The sequence below is a fragment of the Protopterus annectens genome, chromosome 13.part0 (assembly GCF_019279795.1).
Source record: "Protopterus annectens isolate FY-2018-M chromosome 13.part0, PAN1.0, whole genome shotgun sequence".
NCBI lineage: Eukaryota > Metazoa > Chordata > Ceratodontiformes > Protopteridae > Protopterus > Protopterus annectens.
The window spans coordinates 1,170,166,567-1,170,179,722 of NC_056747.1; positions in this window are offsets into that span (position 1 = coordinate 1,170,166,567).

Below are 13,156 nucleotides of genomic sequence, written 5' to 3' on the forward strand. Positions count from 1 at the left end.
CTCTTTTTATGGCCATTGTTGAATATAATGCACCTTCGGCATGTACCTCACCAAGTACCTGAACCAGCTTGAAAGACCTCAACATCTCCTCACCAAAAAGATCTCAGGTCTCAGTACTCTTAGTTATTCTGATAGACTAAAATCTCTGTTAGTCTATTCAGTGTCAAGCATATTCCTGAGGGATTATATCTGATTAGCTTTCCATGCTATGAATGACCTAGCACTCAAGTAACTCCACTGAAATAGAACAAGTAGTTAAGCAAACACCCATTCTAGAGACCTAAATCTACACTATCAAATCAACAAAACCAGGTGGTGTAACCGATACCTAACCAAACCCAGTGTAGCCCTATGAAGGAAATCAACAAAACCAGGTGGTGTAACCAATACCTAACCAAACCCAGTGTAGCCCTATGAAGCAAATCAACAAAGCCAGGTGGTGTAACCAATACCTAACCAAACCCAGTGTAGCCCTATGAAGCAAATCAACAAAGCCAGGTGGTGTAACCGATACCTAACCAAACCCAGTGTAGCCCTATGAAGGAAATCAAGAAAACCAGGTGGTGTAACCGATACCTAACCAAACCCAGTGTAGCCCTATGAAGGAAATCAACAAAGCCAGGTGGTGTAACCAATACCTAACCAAACCCAGTGTAGCCCTATGAAGCAAATCAACAAAGCCAGGTGGTGTAACCGATACCTAACCAAACCCAGTGTAGCCCTATGAAGGAAATCAACAAAGCCAGGTGGTGTAACCAATACCTAACCAAACCCAGTGTAGCCCTATGAAGCAAATCAACAAAGCCAGGTGGTGTAACCGATACCTAACCAAACCCAGTGTAGCCCTATGAAGCAAATCAACAAAACCAGGTGGTGTAACCAATACCTAACCAAACCCAGTGTAGCCCTATGAAGGAAATCAACAAGGCCAGGTGGTGTAACCGATACCTAACCAAACCCAGTGTAGCTCTATGAAGCAAATCAACAAAACCAGGTGGTGTAACCGTTACCTAACCAAACAGTGTAGCCCTATGAAACAGACTACTTCCCAAGTAACCTTTAAAACCAGTCTGGATGACTAGACGGCTGATCACAAATTTTCACCAGGAATATAAAAGTCTGCTTAAAGGGGTGCACTGCTAGTCTCTCGTCAGTATTGGCTGATGTGGCTGAGCTTCTTGAGGGTCTCTTTTGGCTGTAAACTTAGTAAGAATATATATGAGACTGTGAATGGTAAATCATACACCCAAAGGTCTATACCTCCACATCCTGGTAATACAAACTAAGAGGAGGCTGAGGGGAGGGACAGCTACTGCAACAGTGATCAATGACAACATCTAGTGTTATGGTACGTTGTCGATAGCGTTTGTTTGAATTTTTATTACATTTTATTATTTATTACTGCCTGGAATTGGCATATTTTGGTGAGAATAATAAAAAGCAATAGCATGAGACAACCAACTGTAAATAGTTTGCTTTGACACTGGTTTTCCCTTCTTCTTGCCTTCATAGGACACAAACACCTAGTCGTTTTTTCTCAAGGCTTAAGTTTGGTCTCGGTCGTATCTGAGCTGTCTGTGGATATCCCAGGAGTAAAGAATGCTTTCTCCTTTTTATTTGGGTTCAAGGAAGAAGATAGGGAGATTAATACTCTGGCTCAGAGTAAACTCTGAGATGACTTTAGGCATAAAAAAGGGTTAGTTCTCAAACAAACCCTGTCCTTGTGAAAAAATGAGGTAAAGTTGACTTACCATCGGTACTTATAACTCTTGTAACTCAGACACTCTCCTAGCAGCAGTAAGAGCAATGAGTAAAACTGTCTTCTATCCTAAGAACTTCGACTGAGCCTGATGAAGTGGTTCAAATGGAAAAGCATTAAGCTTTTTTAAGCATAAAGTTAAGATCTCAAGGAGGAGCCACCTTTTCCTAGGTGGACAGATATGCAACACTTCTTTCAAAAATTGCTTAACTTGTGATGTGAATGGCTAGAAGGGGGATCTAAGGGTATAGAAGCAGGAGAATCCTTAATACAGTCGTTCCCCTTAGAAAACGCATTACTAAAGTAACCTATGCCCCTTGGCTGAGTAGGACAACAAAAGCCTTACTGAAGTCCAGAGATAAAGCGTGGAAGATCTGGAAAAAGAATAACACTAGTTTAGACAGACAAAACTACCAACAACTTTGGAATCAGGCCAAAAAACAAACAAAACTGGATAAACAGAACTACTTCCTAGGTATCCGAAACAAACACTCCAAAAACCCCCAAAAGTTCTGGCAAGCTATTAATTCCCTACTAAAACCCAGCAAAACTGCCACCCCAGCTCCAAACACCAACACTAATAATGACAACATAGCTTCTTAATTTAATCATCATTTCACAGAATCTATTATGTCTTTATCTACCCAACTATCCAGGAATAACTCTATATCCACCCCCACTACAAGTCACAATAATATACCTTCCTTTACACTCTCACCCGTACCAACCTCCATAATTAAAAAAAACTACTCTTAAAATTGAAACCTTCCACTCTCACAGCTGATGGTTTACCCACTAATTTCCTAAAAATAGCAGCAAAATCCTTAGCTTACCCTGTCTCAATTCTTATCAACTGCTCCATACAGGAAGCATACATCTCTCAACTATGGAAAGTGTCATATACTATCCCTCTACACAAAGGCGGCAACTCCTATGAGCTATCAAACTATCTCCCCATTGCTATCCTATCCCCCGTCTAAGGTGCTTGAGAAATGCATTCACACTCAAGTGATGCACTTCTTAAATTCACATAATCTTCTCTCCTTCACACAGCATAGCATCCACCCAAACCATAGGACAACTACTGCACTTCTCTCTTTTGCTAATCAGGTTATCCAACTTAGAAACAACAACAATTTCATATCAGCTATATTCTTAGATCTCTCTAAAGCATTTCACATGGTCTCGCATACCCTAGTTTTAGACACTCTATCCTCCCTGTCCTTTGCCCCCTCTACTATTGCCCAGTTCAAAAACTATCTATCTGGCAGGAAACAATCGGTACAATGGCAAGGTGTGCTATCACCTCTACTGCCAACTACCATAGGTGTTCCACAAGGCTCAATATTGGGGCCACTACTATTCTCCATTTTCACCAACAAAGTACACACCTCCACCCAGCATGCATCACTTATACAGTACGCAGATGATTCTACACTATTCTGCTCAGCCCTATGCATAACCACTTTACAACAACTTACCCAGAAATCCTTCAGCTCTGTGGAAAAATGGATCACTGATATCCAACTTATCCTAAATTCCAACAAGACCAAATTACTCCCATTTACCACTAACAAATCCAAAACCACTCCACTTTCTTCACTATCACCTCCAGTAATGGCACTGCAATTTCTCCCTCTCCCCATACTAAGCTCCTTGGTGTAGAAATAGATAAAAATCTTCACTTTGATGTCCATATTCTCAAACCATCAAAAAAGTACATAAAAAAATGGGAACTTTATACAAACACAAAGTCTTCCTATCAGACCAAGCACGGGTCACCCTAGCCCAAACCCACCTTTTGTCTACCCTGATGTATGCAACACCAATCCTAACCCACATCAGGAAATTACACCTAGGCAAACTTGAGTCATGTTACAATAAGATTGCAAAATTTGCCAGTAACTCTGCTTTTAGAAGCCATCATTGCCTCGCCCTAAAGGAACTACAGTGGCTAGAACTTCCTCAATTGCTTAGTTACCACCAACTAATTCTTACCTACAACATTCTAAAGAATCCTCACAAGACTCCAGCTCTAAACCAACTGCTAACCCAATATTCGGCAAATTGTCCTCTCCGCTCAACCAACAAAACCCTCTTCTGTATATCCAATGCCAACAACACTGCAGGGAGAGCTCTTTTCTCTCATGCCATAGCTAGAAAGTGGAATAACCTGCCCCAGTACGTGTCTTCTGCACCATCTATATCACAGTTCAAAGAAATCACTTAAGTCACATCTCATGGATTCCTGGCTCTGTCCTTGCAGCACATAAATACTTTCCTTCTTTCTTCCACTCCTTCTTACCTTCCTCTCTTCTCGGTTTACTGTCTTTATGCCACAGTGCTAAACTCCTCAGTTGACTGCCATCTGGGGCCTAACTATGTGCAAATTAAACTTGCTTGGAACAATCCATTGTAAATATATATTATTTCTTGTGTGATTTGTCTTTTTGCTTCTATAATTACCACTGCAAATATTGTTTAATGTGGAGCTTTTCTCCCCGGGCCTCCACTGTAAATGGACCTCGTTCCAGCCACACCTTCCCGGTCAAAAAATGTAAAATAAAATAAAAATAAATAAAATAAAAGAACCTCAATAGAGGAATAAGAAAGGCCAGAGGACAGTAACTCACGCAAATAATTAAGAACTAGAGGCAGTCAGACCTGAAGAGGGTCCTGGCTCTTGGAATGGCACCAACTAGAAAATCTTTTCCACTTGTATGTATATGGTTTTCTAGTAACTGCTTTTTTTAACCTCCTTTAGTACATGCTACATGTCCTCAGAAAGAAAAATGTCTAAAAGGTATAAATATTCTATTATCCAGGAAGTTAGTTTAAGAGTTTTCAAGTTGGGGTGTATCAAACAACCACAGGCTTCCCCACAGACTGAATTTGCTTCCACTGTCTGATAAATTTCCTTGGCTACATTGAAAAGAAGGGAGAACTACTGTGGCTGCTACCAAAATAGGTCACCATCACAATTTTAGGGAAAATAGGTCACCATCACAATTTTAGGGAATCCTGCTGGATCTTCAGAAGAACCTTAGTTATCAGTAGAAATGGTAGAAACTCACAGAGGAACATTCCTGTCCGTATGTATGAGAAGGCATTTGTCTTCCAGTCCTCTTTACAAGGAGTCCTGGAGCAGAATTTCTTTAGCTGACTGTTCTAAGAGGAAGCAAACAGATCCTTTTGAGGTGTTCCCATGGATGGATCAATTGTTGGAAGACCCCTGGGTGAAGTTTACACTTGTGAGGGTCTGTTCTGGTCCTACTTAGCTGGTCTGAAGCTTGAAGAGTCAAACTGAGCTGAATTGTTATCTCCCAGGCTATCATACCTACACTGAAAAGAGGTTATGGTCTTGTAATTGCCCCTCCCCCCTTTGTTTAAGTAAAACATCACTGTGGTGATGTCTGTGTAAACTTGCAAAGGTAGCTCCTTGTAGAAATACTAACTACAGTAATACATAATTTACATCACCTGATGAAGCTTTGATGAAAGCCGTTGTAGATAGTGTTTGTTTGAATTTTTATTAAAACATTTTATTACTTTCGCATCTCTGTTACTGTAGTTGGCATTTCTGCTAGGATTAGTTTTTCTTCTGCATGCTGACTCGTTTTATCTGCTTGAGCTGCCTTTTTGTGTATGTTCCTTAAACTTGCAAAGCTCTTGGGGACCAGAAATGATTTCAGACTTTCAAAGCATTGATCACTGCCAACACATCCCTATCATTTATGTGGTTCTCTCTGTCATGACAGTTACACAGATCCTGCACTTTCACCTCTTTGGAGACCACTCCCCATGTCAGGCCTGAAGCAACTGTAGTGGCAGACTGGAGAAGGATAGGAAGGGAGAATGGAAGATCTGGATTACAAGTGATATTGTCTACCCACCAGAAAATCCTCTTTCTTACAAGTCCCAAAGTCAGGATCTGAAAAGATAAAGGGTGAAGATGCTGGGTCCAGACTGATCTGAGGTACCACTGGGTTTTTCTCATGTGCAGCCTGGCCAAGGGAAGCATGAGACTCACCACAGCCATCTACAACCAAATTATGGTTTTGCCAGCTCTGGAATTTGCCATTCCTGGATGGTTGATGGCAATCATCATCAATTCGTCATGATGGCCAGTCTTGTCATACTGAACCCCACAGGTTGTTTATGGTCATTAAAATAGAGGGTATTGAAATACTGAATGAATAGGACGTCAGACAATTTTGACAGCTTTGACAGTTTGACCTAGTGCTAGTGACATAAGAATAATCAAATATAACACAAAATGGCAATCATGCACAAGTATAACAAAAACATATCACTTACATTTTACATTACACAGGTTACAGGATTACAGCAGTTTTTGACTAATCAACACAAATGATTAACCTGAATTGTGTTAAATAACATCGATCACCAGTAAATTATTTAAATTCAATGTCCATTTTTATGCAACTACATAATCATTAATCATTGTTGTTTAAATTTGTACTTTTGCTGAGAAGAGGTAGTTTTCAGTAGCTGACGTTCACTGCGAATAAACTCACAGAAATCACTGCATGACATGCTGAAATTTATCTGCACCATTAATTCTGCTTTCACCAAGTCTGTGTTTAGTCTGTTTCTGCTGTCAGACCAAAGTTCATTCATTAAACTGAAAACTCTCCAGCAGAAAGCATTTGAGACCAGGACTGACAGGACGTATGAAACAATATGAAGCAGTTGAATATCATTTGGAAACAATACACTAAAAAACTTTATCCACCTATGACTGATCCGTGTTGTTGACTGTGTAATGTCAATTCTAACTTTCCAAAGAATGCAAAATTCTTCATACAACTTGTCAGTATCAACAGTTATGCCTTTAATATGTTCAAATATTGTCAACATATCCTGCCACTGGATGTCATTGTCTAACGTGGGAACAGTAAAATGCTTGAAAACAGATTCATCATAGTTATACCATTTCTGCAAATATGACAAACAGCAATAAAAAAATGAGTTGCTTCCTGTTCAAATTTTCGTTTAATTTCTTTAGCCGCAACATCAGACTGTAATAGCTGATTGGCTGAAGAACCACAGAATTTGTCACTTTGACGTTGTTGCAGCTTGCACTTCTCACTTGCCATAATGGTGTGCAATTTCAGCAACTGTAGTTGCATCTGACTCAAAGCGTTGGACGGCATCATCAAAAACAGTCATAACATTGTGAATCATACATAGAGAACACTGAGGTAGAATATTATCACTGTTGCAAGAAAACCCACCACATAGCAATGCTGCAGCTTCGTCTTGACCTTGAGATGTAAAGTAAGACTTTAGCACTGGCCAATATAACAATTTGTCAATAGCAGGCAGTAGGATTAACCAGCGCGTGGGCACATGGCATAGCAGTTCGCAGTATTCCTTTTGGAAAAAAAAATCAAAGAATTCCTTAAGTTCATCAGATTTTTGGCTGACATTGAGAATGAATTGTAAATTTTCATAGCAAATAATTCAACATCAAAACTGAACGCCTTTAATCCAGACTTCGCATAGTTGTTCAGGATATGGCATTTGCAATTTGCTTGTATCAAATTTTTGTTTGCAACATGCAACTTCTAAAATACTGACATGTGTTTTCTGAAGTTTATGGATACATTGTCTGCACTGTATGAGGTGACCGAATCTAAACACAGGCTATTGGCTGCAATGATGTCTTTAATTCTATTGGCAATTGCTATAATGGTTCATCATTTTCTTGATAGAAATCCAAAATCCAAAAGTCACAAAAGACTGAACACTGCTGGAGTCAAACACCTTCTGTTTATTTAAAACACCAAACACATAAAAGATGAGCTTTGGGCCTCTGCCCTTCATCAGATAAAGCTTCTCACATAGTCCAAACAATTTAAAATACATGTTAACCAATGAAATTCAGTTAAAAATCAATGAAAAACCCGCCTATTTTTAAGGGCGGGTTTCATGGGAATGACTTCATTGAGCCCAGGACTCCTATGTGCCATAAGTTCAACAATCCATTTTGATTCAGCTAGTTCAGTCAGCTGTTTAATGTCACCCCTCTTTTACTCAATCTCACATTCACTATCACTCTGAATTTAAAACCATGTAAAGGATGGGCTTCCAGGTGTCTAAATAGTGCATTGTCGTATCCCCATTCCTAATAGAAGAGGTGCTGTAGGATCCTGACCTTAAACATACAGTTAGTCTTGCCTACATAAAAACTGGTGCAGGAATGACACTCTGCCAAATAAACCACATTAGTGGTTCTGCAGGTGGCTCTCCCTTTCAGATTGAATGTCCTTCCTGTGACCGGATGTATAAAGACACTACTTTTGTCTATATGGTTGCAGGCTTTTGCAGGACCCACAAGGAAAGTACCCTGTTTGTTTGTGGGTAAACCAGCATTATTGGTCGATCTGGTATCATTGCACAACAGTTCCTTCAAATTTCTATTCCTTTTATAACTAAAACTAGGTTTATCACCAATGATGTTTTCAAACTCATATCACTAGTCAAGATGTTCCAATTTCCTTGAATGAGTTTACATATATCACCAACATTGCTGCCATAAGTCAACATTAGCCTAAAATCTTTATTAACCATTCTTTTGTATCCACCATCTGTGTGGGTCAATGTGTTCCCTAGCCATGGTTTATACCTATCCTTCCTGTGCCTTTTGCTAACATCCACCTTTTTATTAACCACCTGTCTATTGTAACCCCTGGTGTAAAAACATTCCTTCAGAGTGTCAACCTCTTGTTCAAACATGTCATCTTCCTTGCTTATTCTGGAAATCCTGGCTACTTGCCCCTGCACTATGTTGGAAAAATGTGTCGTGGATGCATGCTGTCATAGGAAAGCAGAGTTTTTCCAACATTCTTTTCTGTATAAACCAGATGAAAAGCCTTCCTGAGTCAAGCATACCCTGACATCCAGAAAATCAACCTGTGTACATGAACTGTGAACAGTAAATTTCAGAAAAGAGGTGGTGGTATGTAGGTATGATACAAAATCCGCTAGGAACTGTCATTGCCTCTCCAAAGAATAAAAATATCATCTACAAAACGCATATACAGTATGATATAGTCTTTCCACATCAGGTTGTTCAACACCTTGTTTCTTTCCCAATAAGATAGAACAAGGTTTGCATATGTGCACAGGGGTGCCCATGGCTACCCCTGTGCTTCTATACACTTGTTCCAATCCAAAAGATATTGTTCTCCAACACCAGACTAAGCAAACCCACTATGGCTTCTATCTTCCGTGCGGTAGCACCAGTTCAACAACAACTCTGAAAGCGGCATTTATGCCATATCCATTTCCTATAACAGTAAACAAACTCTGTATGTCCATGGTTACCATAAGTAACCTATCATCAAAAGCACCTGTATAAGCCCCTAAAGACTTCAAAAAATGACCTGTGTCTTTTAAAACATTATCCAGTTTACTTAGATAGGGTCTCAACTCGCTCTCCAACCAAATGGAGATGTTTTCCGTCACCCACCCCCTTCCTGACACTATAGGTCTGAGGGGTGGGTCAGTCTCTGACTTGTGTATTTTTGGAAGAGCTTTAAATACAGGTGTCACTGATTTATCTATCCATAGAAATTTAAATAGATCTTCACCTATCAGATTACTGTGCAGAAACTGATGTAAACCGTTGTGTACCCTATCTATCACTCCTTTCACACCCAAAGGGTTTATCGGAATATATGTGTTGTCATCCTGTAATAACTCTCGCAACTTACGGTCATACCAAGGGGTGTCTAGGACTACTACAGCACCCCCCTTGTCCGCCATTCTAATGGTTAGGTCTGCATTGTTACCAAGATTATATAATGCTTTCCTTTGTGTAGATGTTAGATTATAAAACTTACTATGTGTCTCCATCTGAAAATATCGTATCAGATCTTGTTTGCATGCATTAATAAATAAATTCATAGCTGGTGAAAAAGGGGGGACAAAACTGCTTGGCTGTCTTAACGCATGAACACTCACTTCATTCACTCCAAAAATCTGTTTCAATGCTAAATTACGACAAAAGACCATTAGGTCCATTATAACTTCATTATATACACAAGACTTACTGGGCACAAATGTCAGTCCTTTATTTAAAACAAACTGTTCATCCTCAGATAAACTGTAAGATGAAAGATTAAAAATAATACCAATATTGTGCGTATCAGTCAATGTTGCAACCTCCTCCTCTTGTTGTATGACCTGTCCTCGCTTCTCGATCGATTCCAGACTCCTTTTTTCTTGACCAGAGCTGGCAACATGTCCAAAAAATTTTGGTACCCCTGTGTGTGTTTCGGTCTGGCTCCAGTCCCATTATCTCCCGTAATGCGGACTGACCCCATAGGTACAGCCTCTGTATCTACAGAAGCTGTGATGGTGGTAATAAGTATTCATCCCCTCTGTAACAGCTCTCTTGGCAGGTATGGATACAGCAGACCGGCCTGCAGATGTATATGTTGTACAATCCAGACCATCTGCTAACCCCTTATTGCTGGATGTAGTAACAGTTCCATCCGTGGAAGCAACTGCAGATTGTTCAACGGACCCAGCAGGTATGCTGAGCTGGCAGTGCGATCCTCCATTCATTGAGAGAAGCGTACTCTCCCTGCTCAACAATAGTATGGGCAGATTCAGTTAGGACGGGATCGGAACAGCCATCCCGTGCCCACCAAGGTGCTATACATATTGCCTGCGGCCGTACCCGTTACGGCATGACCTGTGACAATGGCGGCTCCTGAAGATGACGTCATTGAGCATGCGCTCCGTTCTGCATCATCCTGAACTGACGAGTCCACTCCTTCTTCCTTCCTGAATCAACCTGCGATTACTTCCTTCCTGGGTGGATGAGCGGTAGCTCGGTCTCGACCAGACGAAGATGTTCCCTTGTTGGAAGTCAGAATGGTCTCTTCTCAATTTACTGAGTTTCTGACTTCGGAGCTTCTCCTCCTCATTAAGCAGAGAGTCTAGAAGTTGTTTAAAACGTTGTGTATTTCTGACCTCTGTAAACTCATTCTCCAGTCTATATCTCAGTTGTTCCACTTCTTTCTTAAGAATAACAATTTCTGGAGCAAAAAACTCATTAATCAATTCCATATATTTATAACTAGTTGTAATGTTTAATAGTTGCCATCTGGCAAGCAACTCGGGATAGCGCTCACCTTGTGTGGGCATGCACAAAATTCTCATGCCCCGAGGCACTATCCCGTACACTAAGCAGGCTTCCAGATGAAAGGTCTGCCATTGCAGGTGTTGTAGCCTGCTCAATTTGTAACTGAAATCTCTCAATAGGCTGTCAAAGTTTTTATCAGTAGCCACCGGTACACTGCTACCAACATGCAAGTCTTTCTTTACATCAAAACCCAAACCAAGAAACGGGTTTTCACGATTTAGGAGGCTGGTCAAGTCTCCTGCTCCTCTTGAAAATACTGTTGATACCATTATACTTGAAGAACTTCCCTTCTATAAAGTTTCAGTATCCCCAAAGCATGTGAGGCACATAAAACACAAAAAATCTCTAAAAAAAAAAATAGGCGGGTTTTTCATTGATTTTTAACTGAATTTCATTGGTTAACATGTATTTTAAATTGTTTGGACTATGTGAGAAGCTTTATCTGATGAAGGGCAGAGGCCCGAAAGCGCTCATCTTTTATGTGTTTGGTGTTTTAAATAAACAGAAGGTGTTTGACTCCAGCAGTGTTCAGTCTTTTGTGACTTTTGGATTTTCAATTTCACTTCATCTGACTGAACTTTGGTGAGGCACTGAACATTGTTTGTGACTTTTTCAGAGATTTTTTGTGTTTTATGTGCCTCACATGCTTTGGGGATACTGAAACTTTATAGAAGGGAAGTTCTTCAAGTATAATGGTATCAACAGTATTTTCAAGTGGAGCAGGAGACTTGACCAGCCTCCTAAATCGTGAAAACCCGTTTCTTGGTTTGGGTTTTGATGTAAAGAAAGACTTGCATGTTGGTAGCAGTGTACCGGTGGCTACTGATAAAAACTTTGACAGCCTATTGAGAGATTTCAGTTACAAATTGAGCAGGCTACAACGCCTGCAATGGCAGACCTTTCATCTGGAAGCCTGCTTAGTGTACGGGATAGTGCCTCGGGGCATGAGAATTTTGTGCATGCCCACACAAGGTGAGCGCTATCGGTTGCTTGCCAGATGGCAACTATTAAACATTACAACTAGTTATAAATATATAGAATTGATTAATGAGTTTTTTGCTCCAGAAATTGTTATTCTTAAGAAAGAAGTGGAACAACTGAGATATAGACTGGAGAATGAGTTTACGGAGGTCAGAAATACACAACGTTTTAAACAACTTCTAGACTCTCTGCTTAATGAAGAGGAGAAGCTCCGAAGTCAGAAACTCAGTAAATTGAGAAGAGACCATTCTGACTTCCAACAAGGGAACATCTTCGTCTGGTCGAGACCGAGCTACCGCTCATCCACCCAGGAAGGAAGTAATCGCAGGTTGATTCAGGAAGGAAGAAGGGGAGTGGACTCGTCAGTTCAGGATGATGCAGAACGGAGCGCATGCTCAATGACGTCATCTTCAGGAGCCGCCATTGTCACAGGTCATGCCGTAACGGCCGCAGGCAATATGTATAGCACCTTGGTGGGCACGGGGATGGCTGTTCCGGATCCCCCGGTCCTAACTGAATCTGCCCATACTATTGTTGAGCAGGGGAGAGTACGCTCTCTCTCAATGAATGGAGGATCGCTTACTCGTCAGCTCAGCATACCTGCTGGGTCCGTTGAACAATCTGCAGTTGCTTCCACGGATGGAACTGTTACTACATCCAGCAATAAGGGGTTAGCAGATGGTCTGGATTGTACAACATATACATCTGCAGGCCGGTCTGCTGTATCCATACCTGCCAAGAGAGCTGTTACAGAGGGGGATGTGAATACGCCTATTACCACCATCACAGCTTCTGTAGATACAGAGGCTGTACCTATGGGGTCAGTCCGCGTTACGGGAGATAATGGGACTGGAGCCAGACCGAAACACACACAGGGGTACCAAAATTTTTTGGACATGTTGCCAGCTCTGGTCAAGAAAAAAGGAGGCTGGAATCGATCGAGAAGCGAGGACAGGTCATACAACAAGAGGAGGAGGTTGCAACATTGACTGATACGCACAATATTGGTATTATTTTTAATCTTTCATCTTACAGTTTATCTGAGGATGAACAGTTTGTTTTAAATAAAGGACTGACATTTGTGCCCAGTAAGTCTTGTGTATATAATGAAGTTATAATGGACCTAATGGTCTTTTGTCGTAATTTAGCATTGAAACAGATTTTTGGAGTGAATGAAGTGAGTGTTCATGCGTTAAGACAGCCAAGCAGTTTTGTCCCCCCTTTTTCACCAGCTA